The 19,867-nt window shown below is 40.4% G+C and overlaps 1 protein-coding gene and 2 long non-coding RNA genes across 15 annotated transcripts in view; 1 reads left to right on the top strand and 2 right to left on the bottom strand.

Annotated features, from left to right (window-relative positions):
* The window catches only part of LOC135323497 (myocyte-specific enhancer factor 2C), a 126,931-nt gene extending 125,488 nt beyond the window's left edge, over nucleotides 1-1,443 (bottom strand). For 4 of the 11 annotated variants that reach the window (XM_064500788.1, XM_064500795.1, XM_064500794.1 and 1 more), the window contains exon 1: nucleotides 844-1,438. The gene's annotated coding sequence lies outside the window, so the exon portion shown is untranslated. Of the gene's footprint in view, nucleotides 1-843 lie in introns of all 11 variants that reach the window. The other 7 variants (XM_026114732.2, XM_064500796.1, XM_064500798.1 and 4 more) reach the window with 4 other exon arrangements.
* A 716-nt stretch (nucleotides 1,444-2,159) lies between these two features.
* LOC135324175 (uncharacterized) lies at nucleotides 2,160-16,563 on the bottom strand. The gene is made up of 3 exons (XR_010385530.1): nucleotides 16,491-16,563; nucleotides 5,280-5,378; nucleotides 2,160-4,478 (listed from the first exon to the last, which is right to left on the bottom strand). It is a non-coding gene; the product is annotated as an uncharacterized LOC135324175 (long non-coding RNA).
* Nucleotides 6,365-19,867, top strand: part of LOC112992072 (uncharacterized) — a 73,069-nt gene continuing 59,566 nt past the window's right edge. For all 3 annotated transcript variants that reach the window (XR_010385529.1, XR_010385528.1, XR_010385527.1), the window contains exons 1-4: nucleotides 6,365-6,429; nucleotides 16,510-16,560; nucleotides 17,287-17,382; nucleotides 17,783-17,844. This is a non-coding gene — a long non-coding RNA (uncharacterized LOC112992072). The remainder of the gene's footprint in view (nucleotides 6,430-16,509; nucleotides 16,561-17,286; nucleotides 17,383-17,782; nucleotides 17,845-19,867) is intronic.

Below are 19,867 nucleotides of genomic sequence, written 5' to 3'. Positions count from 1 at the left end.
GGAATTATTATCTTAGCTTTATACTTGTTTTATTTTTCAAGCTGACAGAAGGTCACACTAAGTTTTATGGAAAATGTAAGCATTACAGTTAAATACTGCACCAATAGTCTTATAAGTGCCTCATTTATATTAAACTTTATCTTAGCCCAAAAGTAACTGTACCACAACTGAAATAACCAGTTCTGTAAGGCTGATTAGCTCTACTTCTTCATGTTAAAAAACGTAGAGACTACTTAAAGTACTATGTAAAGATCAAAGCATGCTATTCCAACGGAGGTACAAAGCATATCTTAAATCTCCACAACAATATAAGGAGTCTTTCCATCTCAAACTTAAGCATTCAAATGAAAGATGCACAAAGTTGAACACTTAGAAGCATGCATTACCTAAACTCAAGAACTCCAGAGCTATGATACAATGAAGTTTAAGAGCATTTCTCTCTTAAGCTGGATTGTTTCCTTAGTCTGATAAATCAGGGTGCAAGCACTACAAGGTCATAGCATTTGGTGAACTATTAAAACCAAATAAGCTTCAAACACTTCACAATATCAAACATACAAATGACGTGAACTAACTTCATCAAAGTTTAAACACTTATGACACTGATAGGGACAAGTCTGCAGTAATTTGACTAGACAGTGATTTAACAATGTTACTTGTCTGAAAAGTTACTTTTAAGCAATTGACAGTGCAATCATCCACTTAAAAAGTCTGCAAGCAACCTCAATCCCAGTCCCCATGCACCGACTGATACATTCTTGAAACGCAATACGAAACGTACGTGGGGCTTCTGTACAATGCCCACTATATTTTAGTTTAATGCTGAATTTCACATGTACTTACATTATAAACATTTAGCTGTTTAGATGATCAGGCTAGTCCTTGAGATATTTTCCTTTCTTAGGAAAAAGAAAAAATCCCTTTACTTCTTCCAGCCTTTAAATATTCACCACCTGGTTCAACATGCAGCCTCCTTGAATCACACACACAACCTTCAAAGTCAATCCAATAAGCAGCCAGAAGATGTCTGGGGTGTGTGTGTGTGTGTGTGTGTGTGCGTGTGTGTGTGCGTGTGTGTGTGTGTGTGTGTGTGTGTGTGCTTGCGCGTGTGTGTGCAGCGTGGAGGAGGAGAAAGTGGCTGAGCTGTTGGTCGGATTAAAAGTAACCGGACTCGTCCTGAAAGCGTCCAGGAAGGAAGTGACAGCAGGCGAATGGGAAAAGGAGAGCAGCTCACAGCCTTTGTAACATCGCGGAGGGGAAGGGGGGAGGCAAGGAAGGGATTCAAACTACACGCCTGATGAGGTGTCCTTTTCTGCTTCTCTCCCTCTTCCTCCCTTTTCTTCTCCTTCTCCGTGTCTCTATTTCTCTCTCTCCCACAATCCCAAACGAATGACTCTCTCCTCCCGAGCTGGAGAAATAATCAGTTTCACTCTTGCAAAAAGGGGGCGGGATCAGATCCCGAAAGCGTTTTAATAAAACAAACATAGAGCAGCAGCGGCAGCAGCTCCTTTCCTTGCCCCTCTAGTCTAAACTAGATTGATAAATTACTCCACTACACTACTTTAATTATGTATATGGTATGCAGAATAAATCACTGAACATCAGCACCTCAATCAAGCACTTTTTAAATGATAATTGCATCTTGGGTGAATCAATCTTTCCATTCCTGACATTTTGCTAATTTTAGTTTTACGGTGGGGGTAATGGCATATGCCACACGCAAACCTAATGACAATCCTTTATTATAGACAGTGAAGACAACACGGCGAGCCGGTGCATATTTTCCCCCTTCTGGCGAGGTACAGTAGCAGGAGGACGTTAGCAGCACTGCCAGAACCGGGAAAGAAATACAGCCTGGGTCAGCTCGGACGCGGGCGGACCAAACGCTGCCCGCTGACGGAAGGCCGCCCGCTGCCCTGCAGCGGCCACCCCGGCCGAGCCAGCCCGCGCCGCCCGCCCGCGAGGAGCTGCGGGCGGCGGGGCTTTGAAACACCCCCCGGCGCCGCAGCCCCGAAACGCCCGCGACCATGCGCCTCCGCGCGCCCCGGCGCACGCTCCGCAGCGGCAACGCCGGCTTCCTGCGCGCAGCCACGCGGAGGCACCGGGCAGCGCGGCCGCCGGCGGGCGCCGCGGGAGGGGCGCGCCAAGAGGCGCTGTGCTGCGCGAGCCCCGCGGGCGGCGGAGCCCAGCCGCGCCGCTGTCCCCCCGGGGCTGGCGGCTGCCAGGCCGGCAACTTCCTCACCAGTTTGGAAACGTTTCCGTAGCGCAACTCTGCAGCCGGCGCTAGGTATTTTTAGCCCGCGTGACATTTCCTACACCATCTCCTTGCACCCTTATGGGGCGGCTGCTCCGCAGCCTGACCTCCCCAGCTCCCCAGGTCTCGGATCCCACCGCCGGCGGCTCCAGCCCGGCACGCGGCACAGGCAGCAGCGCCGCGCAGCAGGAACAATCCCGGTGGCAAAGTTGGGGGCAGCAAATAAGCAGCCACCTTGAGCAAACAGGAATGCTGGTTAGATAAAATACTGCTCGCTTAATTGCACAGGTCCAAATCACAGCCTACTGTCTGAGATGGGCTCTTGTCAGGCTTATCCACAGAAATGCTCTATTCCCAACACACTGTGCAAAAGGACAGAACGTTTTTTATATGTTCATTTGCTTTTATAACCAGACTGAAAGGAGTGTACTGTCTGGGAGTTTGAATCCAAATTAAGCATATGTAGTAATTTTTGAATAAAACTGGACTTTGCAGATACTTGTTTTAATTTTTATGCAGACAGCCAACTTTTACAATCCTTTGAGAGCAGCAGGAGACTTTACTGAGGCACAGAGCGTCATTTTTGTGATAGATTAAGGTACTGGAAATAGGAAGAGCACATGTGATAAAACCAAAAGCCTGAATTCAAATAACAGTGATAAATATATATTTGGTTGGTTTTAATATAAGTTCTTGGTCTTGCAGTCTTTTCCCCTATATGTATCCCGTTGGGCCATTGACCTACTTCTGAAGTTCCGTATTTGTCAATGAATAAATGCCTTTTAAATTCAACTGTACTTCTCAAAACACGGATGCTCAAAGCACGGTCAGAGCAAAAAGAAGCTAATGGAGTTCTAAAATGCAGCCTGCAATTGTTCTCTACTCAGATCCCCAGGGAGTACCTTTTACTGACTATCGGTCTCGTCATGCCCTGCTCTATCTTCATGAGATTTAGATACAGAGTGGACAACCCTTAATGGACAGAGAGTTACATTCTGCAGAATACACCCACAACGACAGCAACAACAAGAGCAACAACAACAGTGATACTGATGTGCCCAGGACCATCAGGCAGCCAGACGTGAGCCAAGCACACTGTAAATGGTGGCGAGAGGCACACATGCTTGGCAGTGTCAGCAGTGGAGTCCAATATAACATTGGGAAAGAAACGCTCAGCCCCAGGTTTGGCATGAAGCACAGCAGGAAAGGAATACAGAACAGTTACATGGGTTGTAGGCTTGTTATGCCTTTTCTGCAGACAATTTTGGTCTCCCAGTGTGGCACCCAACTTTCCAGTAATATTAATATTTTCTTAGTGGCAAAAATAGAAAACCGTGTTAATCCTTTGCACTTTTGTGCTCCAACTGAAAATGACTATCATGCAATTTTTTTGTACAGGATAAATAAGTTTTCAGGTTTCTGGCTAGTTGATAACACAGCCCTTCAATCAGCAAGACGGAACTTGAGCACTATTTTAGCTTAAAAGCAATTATTAGAGTAGGCAAATATTTCAGAAAATAGCATACGCAGCAGCTTAACACATCTACTACATCTCCATGTAGGCTCTTGTGGCCTAATCCTTAAATAGTTGTGACCTTCACATATGAGAGTATCTTAAAGCCATGCCAAGTTTTTGTCATGAGTATAATTCATCAAATCCATGTAAAGGACTCCTCAGTTTTTAAAACAGGGTTCAGATACTAGAGGGACAGAAGAGATAGGAGGGAAGGAATCATGCTTTTTCACACATCTCAGGGTTAGATAAGGCATGCAATTGTGCAGTATCTTTGGAAGTGTTTAGGATTTTTCTACTTTGCTGCATTTAATTTTAAAATCTGGAATAATTTCAAACACCTTCAAATTTCAAACACCTTCATTCCAGTATCTGTACTTGTACTGATGTGACAGAAATGGACCCTTTCTGAATTTCTTGCAAGAGAGTCAGATCTACTCCTTTTCCTGTTGACAGGTCATGTGGAGGTCTGCTGACAAAATTATTTTTTTCTTAATCCGCCACCTAATGCACACACTATTTTAAACAATGAGACGCCAGTGAAAATGTAATAGTTACAAAAACAGTTCCCCAAAGTTTTATCGACGAGTGAAGTGTGTCCAACTATTTCTTTCCCTTACAAGTGTGATTATCTCAAGGTGGGTTTATAAAGCATTCCTTTGAAGATGAAGTCCACTTCTATTCTTTTGTAGATGCTGAACATATCTTTTCCTTAGGACAAATGAGATTGTCAGCTTACATCATTTAATGACATTTAAACTGAAAAGCACTAAGGTTACTATGCAATGATCCACCTTTTTTGCATCTTAACCCTGGGGTGGCTTAGTTTCTATTTTCTGTTTAAAGTTCTGCTCAACCCCACTCCACGCCTCGCTCTCTTCCACCATCTCCCTATCTTATAAGAGCAACACAGTATAACACTTCTTCCCATGTCTGGCTGCTTTTAAACTTGGCCCACGCTGGGTGCAGCGCTTGAAGTGAGCTTTACAAAATTATTTTAAAGTGAGCTGGGGCGGTTGCCACAGCAACCCACCCTGAGAGAAATTGAGGCTATAGATTAATCTACCCCACAAGATTATTCAACAGTACTGTATTTGTTCTTCATTCATTCAGAATATTTCCTCAATCCATATGCTTTTATAATGAACAAAAGCTATAAATTCAGATAATTTCAAAGATAATAGAATAGATATTCCAGGAACACAATTTAAATGCTTTGTAAACCATTGCAGAGACCTGAAATGTACATGATTCCTTGCAAAATTATTTAATTGCAAAAAAATATTTGCAAGGTAGGCACAGCTGACACATGAACTTTAAATAAAATGGCATGCCATTACTAAAATGGTGTTATATACATCAAGCAATGATTACAGAAAGCCTTTGTCACAGGTGTACCTGTAAGTACATAATACAGCAGAGTTTGCTCTCCAGGCTTTGCTTTTAGCATTAAATCTGAAAACAATAAATAGTACTTTGTAATATTAAATGCAATAAATATTAAACACTCACCACATACACCCTCTTTATTGTCAAAATCATCCGCCTCCAATGCTTTACTTAATCTTTTCCATAGTAGTTACTTCACAGTTTACAATTCTTGTTCGGCACCTTAGATGTTTAAAAGCACAAAAGTAGTATATTATTTAAATGCAAACCTATAGTACTTAAATATATTTAAAGAGATTTATGGAACAATTTCTATAAAAAGAATATGAGTCCTTACTGGTACGCACTTAGGCCTAAAAAGAGTATCACTTGTAAGTAACAAAGTTTTCAGAAGCTGTCATAAACTCCATCTGAATCCTACTTTAGGGATGCTACACTTCAATAAAAATGTAGAACTATTGATTTTGGGACTGCACTAATCTTCCAATACGTACTTATTTCTGCTTTTACGTGCTTTTTGAAAAATGCAGTTGCTCATTGTTGAACAAATGTCAATTTAAAAGACTGTGCCAAATGTGAAAATGTTAAAGCTTGGAATATTAATTTCTTCCTTCTTTTAAAAACTATTGTATGTTCTGCAGCTACCCAGGGAAGTTCCCCTCGGGCCTGCCTCTAGGAATGCAACACTGAGTATCATCAGGAGAATTTTTTAAATTGAAATGCCCATTTTTCTTCGCACTAGTTTTTCGTGAAAAGGGTGTCCAAATGACACCAAATGTCCAAAATCCAAGTGAACACTGTAATATAATGGATGGCCGCACTGATAGCTGCAGTTTAGAGGAGTGACCAGTGTAGTGTCTGCCCTGACCCCTTGAAGCCCGAAAACATTTTGCCTCTGTAGCGGAATCTCCACTTTGTAAAGTTTTGCATTCGTTTTCCCAGCTGGCTGGAGCACTCCGGCTCAGCGCGCCCCGGGTCGGCAGGAGAGAAGCGGGCACTGCCGCTAAGCGCGGCAGACGCGGCTAAGTCACTGGCCGCGATCTCCGGGGACCCCCGGCTGCACGCGGCGCGGCCCTAACGGTCCCAACGGCCGCCGCCAGCCCCCCGCCCCGCCCCGCCCCACCCCGCCCGATCCCCCCGGCCGCGGCGGGGGAGGGGGCGCGCCCCCGCCCGCGAGCCCCTCCGGGTGCGGGGGCGGAGGCGGCCCGGGTGGGAGGGGAGGAGCGCGGCGCGGCGGCGGCGGCAGCGGGGCCGGCCAGGGCAGGGAGGCAAGGTGGGTGCCACGTGTGTGTGCGCGGGCGCGGCGCGGGGGCGGCCCGCGGCCGGGGGAGGGCCGGCAGGGGAGGCGGGCTGCGGCCCGGCGAGGGCAGGCGGGGCGGGGGCGGGCGGAGCCGAGCCGAGCCCCGGGGCGGCCGCCACCGCCCGCTCGGCGGCAACAAAAGCGGGCGGCCGCGCGGGGGGCGGGCTGCCCGGCCCAGCCCTGCCCTGCCCTGCCCGGCCCGGCCCTGCCCGGCGCGGGGGGCCCGCAGCGTCGCCCCCGGCACACCGGTCGTCCCCCCCGCCCGCCGGCGGGCCGTAACTCAGCCCCTGGGCCCGGCGGCACCGGGCGCTTCGTGGTTAGCGGCGTCGTGTCGACAAAAGCTAGCGCCCGGCGGTAGCGGCTTCTTTTTTTTTTTTTCCTTTCTTCCCCGTCCCCTGTCAGGAGCTTCCCCGCGGTCCCGTTAGAAGCCGCTAGCCGCCGAGGGTCGTTACAAGCCCGGCGGTGCCACCTCGGCGCCCGCCGCCGCGAGATAAGGTGGTCCCGGCTAGGAAAATCGCACGGCTTCGGTTGCGATCAGAGAGGCGCACCGAGTACTTCTGGAAAACCTCATGACACTGCTGCTATTTAAAACAACTAGGACAGGAATAGCAAAGGGTAGGAAGTCCCTGCTAAAGGTTGGCCCTGAAAATCTGGAAGTGATCAGCAACCTCAGCTCTGCTCTGTTTCACTGTAACACTGTCCCGTTTGCTAACCTTCAGGTTACCTGTGGTAGGGCCCCTCCAAAGTCTTTCGAAGGCTTTACAGCATTTTGTCTACCTTTGGAATAAATAAGACCATTTGTTTGGGTGGCTGAAGTACAGCGCTGGCCATAGCTAGTATTTCGTGCAGTGGAAGTAGGTTTTATAGCGCACGTGCGTAATTGTGTCTCAGACCATGTTGGGTAAAGTATATCGCTATCTGCTTAGCACGTGGGATGGTACGCAGTCACTAGTGACAGAAGTCGACAGGGAGGTGTGTGATATGAAAATGTGTATTAATGAGTGGGGTGAGGCTGGTAAAGTTATTTGATCTGCAGCTCGTGTGTGACAGAATGTGGTAGATGGCTTATTCTGGGAAAGGGAATGGCGGGGGGCTTTTCAGTTGTTAGTAGGCAATGTGTGTGTTAGCATGCATCGAGGCAGAGTGACTATGGCAGGAGTGGGTGTAGCGCATACTTGGCAATGCTTGTGAAGATAGAGTAAATTGCATTTCTGGTCTAGATGGAGATCTCAGAGGTAGACTAATCTGGGGCATTATCTGTTACTTTCCAGGCTTTCAGAAGGTTGTTTTTTTAGTGTCCCTTTTTTTATAAAGTGTTTTTTTCCCCCTGCTCCTATGCTGATACTTTCAAGGGCCTTTGCAGGGAAGAGACTAACTGATTGTACTGGAGAAAAGGCTGCCAAATGCACAAAGTCAATAAAAAGGAGGTTTGTTTGTTTTGCTAAATTGTTCCAGTTCTAGTAATCTGAAGTGTTTCATTGTTACAAAAGGCAGTTTCTGAAAGTGTAGTTTTCAAGCTGATACTGTCCTTTAAATATCTTATAAAAAGTTGTCCAAGACATTCTTGTCTAAGAATTTTTTTTACTGTAGTTTTGTTTTGTTTCTTTTTTCACAGCATTTCAAAACAAGAGATAGAAGGAAACTTTTTCATAGACAAATATGTTTTCTTTCAACAAAAAGATTAGATATTACTAAAATTGTCCTCCAAGTGTAAAAATAGTATTTATTACTTTGTGAATCACAACACACACAAATATTAGAATCAGATCCTGGAGCTAGTGATAACCACTCTTTTTGTTTGCTGCATACATGCTTTTTAGAATAGACTAATGCTTAAGGTCTGTCATCTGTTTGAAAATGAGGCTGAATTTGCATTTGAAGGAGTCAGCAACTACAGAAATGTTGAATTTAATGGCTGGTGTGAAACTGGGATACTATGGAGATCATGCACCAAATCCAAAGCCCGCTGAAGTCTGCTGAAATCTAATGCACTCTGATAAGTTTTAGCAGAGACCCTAAAAAGGAAGCTCAGGCCTACCTCAGTGGTCATCCAGATCCTATTCCTGCTTCAGACTTAATCTTTGAGCATGCTGGAACTTTAGTTCCTGTATCAGGCACTGTCTCTCCCTAAGGTATTTAAATGTCCTCATCATCCTATGACAACATTCCACCAAATGTATAAAGTTATATATATATACACACACATATATTTTAAGGGCACAGCAGTTGTAGTCAATGAGCTTACTTAAGTGCAACTAAAGGAAGAATTTAACCTACTAATCCTCCCCCTCTTGATGTTTAGGGACTCTGAAAATGTGAGTGTAGACTTGTATGGAAGAAATGTACCAACAATTTTGAAGTTCTTCACTGTTAGACAGAAATGGGCAAGCAAAACTTTTGTCTCACAAACTGAAAACTTCAGTAACTATTTTCAAATTTTCTTCAAAAATCTCTTCTGACATAAAGTTAATTAGGTGAAATTTCAAGCTAAACTGGCTTTTTTTTTCCCTATGCAAAAATATAAAAATAGATCAAATATGAGCTTAGAGTGGAGACTTGGAATCACCTCCCCATCTTAATAGGCTCTAACTACAGGAATGCATTTGAAGAGTAATTTTGGAAATACTGTCATTTTTCTTGAGCAGCTGTTCATCAAACTGATTATTCTGCATCTTCATATGCCTCAAACTTTTTTTTTTAAAAAAACAAAACATTTGGTAGCAAACTAATGCATTATATGTTTTAATACAACTGTGATTGAAGTCTACCTAGATTAGTAAGCAGTGTTCATCTGAGAAATACAGTACCTTTACTATTCTCAGTCACTAATAAAGAAGGGCATGCCAGATGGAGAGAAGAGGCAAGAAAAGATACTACAGGACATGCTGTGCTCTGGTGGTTCTTTGTTCTATGTGGCCTATGATGAAACAGAGACTAAATTAGAGCAGCTGTGGGGCTGCTTGAATTTACAGAAGGGATCAGGTAGGTTCCTGCCAACCGCAAAGTACAGCATGGAGAATGCCTATCTTTATACATCTTCATTTAGCTTTTGGTATCTTGCACAACATCTAGGCTTAACGCAGAAGACAATAACTTTATCTTTCATTTTTAATTTAGGCAATTTTAGAATGCTCTTCACTGCTAGCTAGTCATTTCAAAAGAAGGTTCCACTGAAAGAAAGGCTCCCGAGAAGTAAGTTTCAGAATTAGCATTATCAGAAATGTTTATAACTAATCTATAATAATAATAAGTCATATTATTGGTTTATAGTTATTAGTTATATTAGTTCTATAATCAGTGAAAACTTACAAACTTTATTATTCCTGCCACCACATTTGGTTGCCTGTGTGATTGCCCCCAGTTGAATAAACAGACTCTCCAATTGATATGCCGTTTAGTTTTGGGAAAGGTGGGGGAAATTTTACAAGCTGTACATTCCCTCACATTTCCCAAAATGGAATTAATAGACTAAGGTATTGTGATAGTCTGAGGTATTTTGTCAAAAACCCCACAACCCAAAACAAAAAATATAATTGTACCCCTTGTTAATTTGTGTGACACTCAGGCATTTGTCTATCTTGCACTGCATGATGATGTGATACAGAAGCAGACAGCCATAGATGGCCAGAAAATGCTTAATTAAGTATTCTGCAGCTGCTATGAATTAGATCAGCATCTGCATCTGTGCAGACAATGAAATTCATGATAATTCTGAGGGCCAAGCAAAGTAGAGATTTGTTTTGGATAGACCTTTAGCCACAATTCAAATAGAATTCAAATCAAACCTGTTCTAAGGATAGAAAAACGTTGGTCAACTCATTCTCCTATTTCTGAAGGCTGCTATGGTTCCCCGTCCTGGCTACAGATACAGATTTCAACATACCACAAGAAAGGCAGTTTGTTACCATATTCCTAGCTAGAAGAGGAAATGCCCCCCCCCCCTTTTTTTTTGGAGAAACCCAATTTGCAGGGGTTTTCCAGGCCAAACTTTGAGATATGTTTCAGATAAGCATTCAGAGTTTTGGATGTTCCTGACAATTTGCATCTATTTCAAGTTGCTTACCACTTTCTGTAGCCAAAGTTGGAGTAAATGATATGCAAATTTAAAAGGTCAATCATCCTGCCTGTTATAACAGAATATGTCATGAGATTTGCAGCATAAATTGAATATGGAATACTCTAGTACAATACTCAACTACAATAGTAATAGATTGGTATATGGAATGAGGGAATAAAGGTACTGCTGGCAAACTATGTACACAAATATAGCCACATACGTATACTAAGAGGCAATAGGTTAGTCTCTTTTTTTTTTTTTTTTGAGAAAATTCACTGTTCTTAATTTTAATCTGTGAACTCTTCAGTGCTAGGTTCATGTTTTTGTTTTGCATTTGAACAATTCCAAGCACTACATAACTGTAGTTTCTAAGTGCTGCAGTAATACTATTACTTCTGTTATCACAAACAATAATTAATATAAAACTTTTATTAGCTGTTTTAGAGAGGCCCTTTGAAGGCTGACAGCTCTTGTTGATATGTGAAGAAGAACCTGTAACCTCTATGGCCATAAAATGTAATTGTACAATAGTTGGGTCAGCTTTTAGATGTGCTTGTGCCACTTATGTTAGTCTATATTAAAACTTCCATGAGCCTCCAGCTGTGATGTCATTGGTTATAACTCTTCCCATGGAAGCACTTTAAAAAGTTGATATTACTGAGGTTAAAAGGAAACTGAGCCTCAGAGGTCATGTTTGGATATGTACTTTGGTTTAGATGTATTTCATCTGAAGTTATTGTTGCTGTTGTACGATCTAGTTTGAGCACCTTTGCACAGCTCCTGTATGATATGGACGGATTTAAGTTCCCATTTCTGGTCTGTTACTTTCTGCAAGTCTGCACCATTTTATAAGGAAAAAAGTATCAAGCTTGCAATATCTGATTTCAACGATGTCTTTACGGATAGCTACAGCAAGGCAGTTAAAGAAGGAGAAACCCTGCTACTGAATTGGAGAAGCTAGGGTTCTGAAATTGAGGGGTATTTATCTTATTTAGGCAGGTAAGGACCATATAGAGATAACTTCAATTCTTTCTTTTTTTTTAACCAATCAATCAATTAAAAACTGAAACTTCTCAGACTGACCCATCAACAATGTCATGACTGTCTCCATTCTTAAACTCTCAGTAAAGCTAAATATTTCCATTATGGCAGCAAAAAAAGTGAGCTGATAACACTCAGCAGCTTTTTGCCTTTACCCTTTTCAGCTTCAACAGCCTGAAGATATGTGCTATACGGCCCCTGTCCTCTGGAATCTTTGGATGTGAGTTAGCTGCCCTCTGGGCCATGACTCAGACACAGAGCTAAGGCTAGAGAGCAGGAATGTGTTTGGAAGAGAGTCCTGGGATTTTCCAGCTGTAAGTAGGAGAGGAGCCTCTGTTGCAGTCTAGATAGTCAGGTGGGGTGAAGGTGGGGCAAGAGTAGAGAAGGGCATATGGACATCAGTAATTCAGGAAAGACTCTTGCTCACTAAGGAATATACAGATTAATAATTTCTGGATTCAAGTGAGATTTCATGAAAAGTTCCTGCATCCTTTTTGTAGATTAAACCCAGCAGTTTAACCCTCACTGGAACAACAGGGAGAAGTGCTTCTTTTCCCTAAGTGGGAGAGAATTTCCTCATGTTCCTGAGGAAGAATACAACCCAAAATCTCATTTCAGTGAGGCTGTATGTGCCTAAGATCTAAAATACTATCAATAGTGTAGTGGTTGAGAATCAAATAGCTAATGAACTCAGACTGTGCAAGGACACAATTAAATGGATGGCCATGTCTTTGCAAAAGACATGATATCTTGATATGCAGGTAGATTACTTCACAATGTCTTCTATTTTTTTCCTCACAATTTGTAGACTTCATTAATTTTCATAATTATTGTGCATTATACTGATTTTTTTATTACCAAACATTCTTCTACAACACTTGCAAATTTCAGGAAGTGGATTGATCATGGGAAAAGAGCTATTTGCAGATAGTAATATAGTGGATAGAAAGTATCCTGCTACCATTTCAGAAAGTAAAGGGAAAAAAAAGATTAATGCAGATATTGATGCCATCTATAGAAAAAGCTGTATGATTCTGTGATTTTGTATACTTCCATATCATTGTCAGTTCACCATTAAAAAGATGAGCAGGAAGAAAAAAAATTATTGGGAGAGAATTTTTTTTTCCTTTTTCTTTTTTCTTTTTAAAAGAACAGATCTAGAAAGGTTTGTTTTGCTGAATTGTTAGCTGCTGGGTATCATACTGGTCAACTTCTTTTTGTCTTGCTGTCGCATTCCAGGGTACAGTATATCCGGTACATTAACAGCACAACTTGCAAGCATATATGTGAAATTAGCATTACTATGTGTATATGAACAAAGCAGTATCTGCTGTTTCATTCATTCTGTACAGTTATTTCACATGCTTCCAGCAAATTCATCAGATATCCTAGCTTAAATCTATATGCTTATCCTTTGCAAACTGCATCTATTGAGCTTAATTTAGAATCCAGTGTCTTTACATTTAGGCATAGAATGCACTGAGCTTTTATCTTTCTTGAAAATTTCTTAAATAGTACTTTGAAGACTTGCCTCATAATGCTAGCTGCTTTTAAGGGAACAACCTGATTTAACTATGGAATAAGTTGTTAGTACTTACATTGGAGAAGACAACTCAGTTAACAAAAACAGTTTGTATACCTGTTTATTGTGATAAGGGGCATGTTGCAAGGAAAATCCACACTATTACTATCTTGTATATGATGAACTATAGAGTGTGACAACATTTTAAAAATAGGATAGCAGGGAGGAGCTGTGAACAGACACAGGCAGCAGTATGGAAATGTTAGGGATATCTTCAAATGTGACTGGATCTACTGGACTACAATGGTGCGCAGGGGTGGAGATCAGTTGCAGAGCAGTCTGTAGCCTCTCTTACAGTTTTAGAGGTGGTGAAGCAGCCAGGCGAAGTAGCAGCTACAGATATTGCTAACAGACTGGCAAGGAAGAGAATTCAATTCTCCACTGCTTCCTAACATGCATCTATTCCTTTGACTTTAAGAGAGACAGTATTCAGACCAATAAACAAATGATTTGTAGCTAAAAAAAATCCTGAAGGCCCATGAAAAAAATTCTATGTATTACAGAATATAATTTTGTTTACTATACCAAAAAAACATACATTTAAAGTATATATACACACTATATAAAGTATATAATTAAAAATAATTGAAAATTTGCATGTTTCAGATGTTCTTTTATGAAGCATTTAAGGCATACAGGCTGCTTCCTCCCCACCAAATTTTTAATCATGTAATTTTTTTTTTTAATCTAACTTCTAAAAGCGACTTCATTGTCTTCAGTGGAAGGTCTCCAATTTTCACCAGTGTAAGTGAAAGGAGAACAAGACACAATATACTTTGAAAAATATCATGCAACACTGTATGAAGAGCCTTAAATTAACTTGTGAAGAACATAACATATAGTCACTAAATTGTAATTTTTGCCAAAGCTTTGTGGTTAGATCCCATTTATATTTACATGCACTATGGAATAACTAATATAGATGTCTTCCTGACGCTAAAGCTTGGGATTTATTGGAAAAGACAAACATGTGGTTGAAAGCTGAGCTAGACTACAGCTTTTCAAAATGAAAAAGAAAAAAAGATAGTTGTAAAATAAACCACTGTAGTTTACAAAATAGACAGCAAAGCAGGTCCAGGAAACAGAAGGGACATTGATCTCTTAGTTAATAGGGAATAGCTGGTACAGAAATAAATGATTGTACCTGGTATTTTAGGGTGGATTCTATTTCTATCTGAAATAGTGGTAAAGCTTCAGTGAATTAAATAAGGTTTTTCTCTTTTTTAAATTTCTCAGCACTTCATATTAATAAAAAAATTTATTTAATGTGCTTAAGCCTGATAATTAGAAAAATAAGCAGCAGAAAGACCAATAAAAGACACCAGTTTAAATTTGATTGTATAAGTTATCTAAATGTAAAATCTCCACCTTGTGCAACATTAAGTAATCCTTCTCTAGAAAAGTAAAATGTTCTATACCGAAGTTGTATTTTACAAAATACTCTTTTTTCCCCAAATAAAGTGAGGTACAGACTAACTTTAATAGGAATTTCCTGAAATTATCCAGGACTTTGTCACATTAATTACTGTTACCGAGCCTCTATAATCAATACAGTGAAATCCAGACAAAATTACACCTTACTGAAATAATGTCTCTAAAGCAAAGGCTGTATGTTTTTCTTGGTTATTGTAACATGTACAATGTCTAGTTAACTCTAGGAATTGATTTTACTATTTACTGTCTTCTGATTTAACAGTGCTTGGTTTTAATGGATGTTTAGGGGATTTCATTTCCATACATTAACAATGTTATGCATGAAACAGCAATGTTTTACAGACACTGTGTAGTTCAAAGGCAGCCCTATAGTTTTGCTTTCAGGATATGTTTTGGGTTTTTTGTTTTGTTTTGCTTTATGTTTCATAGTTTGAGAAAATAGCTTGACATTTAGAGATTTACTTTACACTTTTTGGACTAGTAATGTTTTATTCTACTGGTCTTTTATTCTAATATATAGTAGGATATTCTTGTAACAAACAAAATTGCCATTATCTTCACGTAGCACATCCCAGAAACCTACATAATCTTTGCTGTTCTCTTCCTGTCTCCCAAAATGAACAAAACAGACAAGAACTAAGGCCTGATCTACCTCTACAGAGGTCAGAGTTTCCTGTCAACTTTACTGGTCCAACACCAGGCAGCATAGCTCAAAAAAATTCACAAGTGAGGGCTGTTAAAAAAGGCCTTAGATATCCTTATTCAGTCTGAGGTTAGGCTGTCCGTTGCTGATAAATGATTTATTGACATATGGAGGAATTTCCACTACAGAACTACTATAACTGCATATTGATGTATAACTCCTTTCTTTCTCCCGATAGTATCTTCTGTGGTGTGCATGTGAATATGGAATCTGTTTTTTCAAAAAGATTCATATGGTCAAGTTTTCTGTCTGTTTACTTGCTTAAATAAGTGTTTTTAATTTAATAAAACAATTTGTAATGAATACTGTGAAACAAAGTTAAAAGAATGAGTTCTTGAAATAGAAATCATAATAAAAATGCCTTTTACCCCTCCAAAATATTTATTTTAACATGTGGTCACATTTTCCTACATTTTCACATTAATTGAAATCTTATTGTTCTAGAAAAATAAATCTTTTCCCCTTCATCTAGTTTCCCAGCTCTCTTACGCAAATAAAAAATACACATACGGCCATAATTTGTGGTTTTGAAATAAGTAAAATTGTCTAAATTCACTGTATCTTTAAAAAGCATCATGCCAAGAAGTACTCTCACATAGCCTATGTTTCATAATTTACCTCTCACTTCAGTGGAACAGCAACATATGATTATCCTTTTGATTACTAACTGGGTTTTAAAAGATGATCTGAAGATTTTTAATTTTGGTCCTTTTCTGTTACAAAGTAATCTTACATTGATGTTCAAAAGGAGTTGCTAAGGCTTTGGAGCGTCAGCTGAAGCTCCAAATACAGGGAGCATTCTGCAGGCAAGAAATCCTTTCTTTTTATTTGGAAATTACTGGGATAACGGATTTGTTTTAAGGAGGCAGATTGGGGAGGGGAGCGGAGGGGGGATACAACAGCAATATTGGCTGGCTTCTAGTGTTCTTGTACGTAATCCTTTATGTTCTTCCCATTCAGATTCAGAGAAACAGTTTGAAAGAAACTGCCTATAAATATCAATTCACTTTCAAGAAACTTTTCTTGGTTACAGAAGCTAAAATAAAGCACCATATCAAATAAAATGTAAAGCATGCTACAAAGCTTATCTGCTTTCTCCTGAAGAAAGCTCTGTGAACGTAGCCACAAGCCTGGAGCTGAATCCTCCGGTACCGTGGCAAGCAGAACAACTCTAAAGACTTAAATCATTTTTAATTGTTTTCCGTATTAAAACTCACCAGTGCCCTTCTTCTCCAGGAAGTTGTACCCGTCAGCACCTGCTGAGGGCTTCGCTGATCAAACTGACAGGTAAAAAAATTCCTGTAGAATAAAGCCAGACCAGCTGGCTTTGAAGAGAAACCCCCCAGTTTGGGTTGTGTTTGCCTCACTCACCCTCTACTCCGCAGCCAGAGGCTTTTTCTCCTTTAGTCGTTGACCTGTAGGCTGCGTGATGCGGGCGCGCAAGTGTCTGGCAGGCCGCGGTGCACCTGCTGCTGTCGCTCCCGAGTAAATTTAGCTGTGGAAGGTATCGCTGACAGGCAGACCTTTGTCAGCGCTGGCGAGCGAACACAGGGTCCCCATCCGTCCCCCCAAAGAGCGCCGCGAGTTCACATGGAAAATATCGAATCGGCCGTCTTATCCAGAAATCACTTCTTTGAGAAAGGAAGAGGCAAAATTGCTTTCGCATGGCAAAAAAGTTTCCTCCTTTACATAGACGCTAAAATTACATTCCAGGAATAATCTCTGAACAAGACAAGTTTTTGTTCTATTAATTGTGGCTGGAAGGAAACTTTTTTTAATGGAAATACAGTGCACACATATTTCAATTCAGGTTATTAAACTGTGTTAAGTATTAAAGTTGATTGCCTTTCTTTTCACTAACTCATTGTGCTTTTTTATCCAAAGAAATATTAGAAGACTAAAACCTCTCAAATAGGAGGTATTAATCTCATTCCCAAAATTAGAAAGCATGCAGTGTTGAGAGACTGGATGTCAAAATTACATGTTCATAGCACTTATGCTTTGGGAATCTAGGAACCAACCACTTTTAAAATGGAAGCTAAAATAATCGGAAAGCCTTCTGAGAGTGAAGCAAGCTAAACTTGGTGTGCTTGTCCTTACTGGATTCAGGTAAGGGCTTTTATCACTTATACCCGCCCATTACTTCCCCCCCCCCCCCCCCCCTTCCTGGAAGTGGCTTCTGGTGATTGAAATAGAAAGACGTAATTTGCATCAGTGTGTCTATTACAGAGTTAAAAAAAAAGTTGTCAACATTGGTTTGCCAGGATTAGACGCAGCATACCTACATACCCCATTTCTGCTTGAAAACTATGTCAAACTCAGACAACTTCAAGGAAAATTGTCGAAAGTATGTCTTTTATTAGACTATGCTGCTTAAAGGAAGCAAAATGTTCATTTTAAAAAGAGTGATGAGAAGTCGTCTGGGTCAGGAGCGCTTTGTAAAATAAACAAGGTTCCTATTTACTTACTATGTATAAACAACCACTCACCAAGCTGTATGTCTCTGCAGGGGCACCCTTTCAGATAAAAACATGGACCTGATTGGCATCATCCTGTATCCATGGAAACGTTGTAAGTACCTCTCTCAATATGTACTTCTCTTATTCAGGGTTTAAAAGCTGAGTACTGAATAAGTAAGTGTTTTTATTTAATAATTATACAGGAGGTACTTTGTGGAAGCTTGGTAAGAGGAACAGGTTCTTGGGTTTTGTATCTGTCATAATAAAGCTCTTATGGTTTCATCATATTTGATAAAATCACGTTTCATTTCAATTGTCCCGTCAGCTCTCATTCTTAGATAAAAACAACATTCAAAGTCCTAATAAATGAGAATTCTGAACTTTTTGATGATCCATTACAGTCTGAAAAATAATGATCATAGTTCATGTTCCCTTCAGACTTAGGCACTGCTCTAATTGCAATAATCTAAACTGTTTTTGAACATGAAAAAGAAATAGTAGAAAAAATAATTAGTAAGAAAATGACTATTTTCTTTTGAAAACAGGTATAGCCACCTGTGTGGCTGTTTAGTAGGTCACAGAAGTTAACAGTTTAACAGTCAGCTTGAAACCTAACCAAAAGACTGAAAAAAAAGATGTTTTAGCATATAAATAAGTCACATGGAAAATAATAATTTTCCTATTAAGGGTGCCTGCCTCACTACTTAGTTAAAAAAATCAAACGAAAGAACTGACAGAAATAAGGGATTTTCTATCTCCATATTCCCATGCAGAGAAAGGAGCATAGACACAAACTACATTTATTTTCAAACTTATAATTCTGAAGAAGATCCACTGCAGAACAAATGTGGTTATTTGAAAGTTGCCTTGGCTCAATTTCAAAATTGTTTAGGAATTCAGTCTATTATCAGGTACAAATAATGCTCACTTTTAATATAGTTTGATTTACAAAGTATGAATATAAGTGATTACCATTCATTATCTTTAAAGTTCTATATGTTTTTTTTAAATCCTACCATAATTTTGTTGATGGAAAATGTATTTTCTCCACCTGGGCCAGGTTGTAGCACTAAAATGTTTTGTTAATTACAACTGTTATCAGAAAAACACATTTCGCTCTAGAAAGATCCAATAATTCTCATTGAAATCCAACTGGTTTAGAGTCTTGGTTTGCTAGGTTTATATCTCTGCATATTATTTTCATTTACTCCTGTTATTGTTTTTATTTTCCACCTTGTCTCAACACCCCAGTCCCTGCTGAGTGCAGATGGCACAAATGATCTCTCCACTGATTAGACTGGAACAGCATTTGCAGACAGTGTGTGTAAAACTTCACTAGCTAATGAAAATTGTTACCTTTTCGCATGCTAGGTTCTCCGTATCAGTCTTCCACGTCTGTTTTGTGCATGTATGCAAATGTGTCGCGGTTTTAAGTTCTGTGATTTTGGTGTGGGCTAATTGAACCTGTTTGACTTTCTGTGAAAGCTTCAGTGGGTAATCTGTCTGTGGGCTGGCCCATTTGTCCTGCACATACTGCTGTGGATTGCCACATGAGACCTAGGATTGTGATTGCTCTCAAGAACTTTTACTCTGAGCCAACTAAGCATATCAGAGAGGTGAAACTTCCAGCCTCCAGGGAAGGATGCAGCACACATGACAATTTTGTACATTTCCCTTCTATCATGTGCTTATCCTTGCTACAAGGTCAAGGTTGCTGGAGTACTTACTGGGAAGTAGAATGAGACACTAGTCCCAGCTCAGCCCTCTGTGAATTCACCCTGACATAGAGAAGGAAGCTCTGACCTTGTTCATCATCCTGAACAAATAAACTTTCAGTTATGTACTTGAATGGGGGATTGCTCAGGTACACTGCAAAAATGCACTGAACACATGCTGGACTTGATTCTGTCACACCGAAATCAGGGGAAAAGATTTGCCCTTTCGTCACTATGTAGCGGGCAAAAATCTCAATCTTCCCAGCCACAGATCTTGGGAAAGAAGGGGATGAGGAAAAAAGATAATGGTATCATTTGGGCACATAAATCTTCATCTAAGTAATATATTCTCAGCTTTATAATTTTTAGCTTTTTAATCCAAGATGTCTTTTTTCTAGCATTTGTTAAAGAATCACTTCC

The sequence above is a fragment of the Dromaius novaehollandiae genome, chromosome W (genome assembly GCF_036370855.1).
Source record: "Dromaius novaehollandiae isolate bDroNov1 chromosome W, bDroNov1.hap1, whole genome shotgun sequence".
Classification (NCBI taxonomy): Eukaryota; Metazoa; Chordata; class Aves; order Casuariiformes; family Dromaiidae; genus Dromaius; species Dromaius novaehollandiae.
The sequence above is the reverse complement of the archived record's forward strand: the minus strand, read 5'-3'. Positions and strand labels throughout refer to the sequence as shown.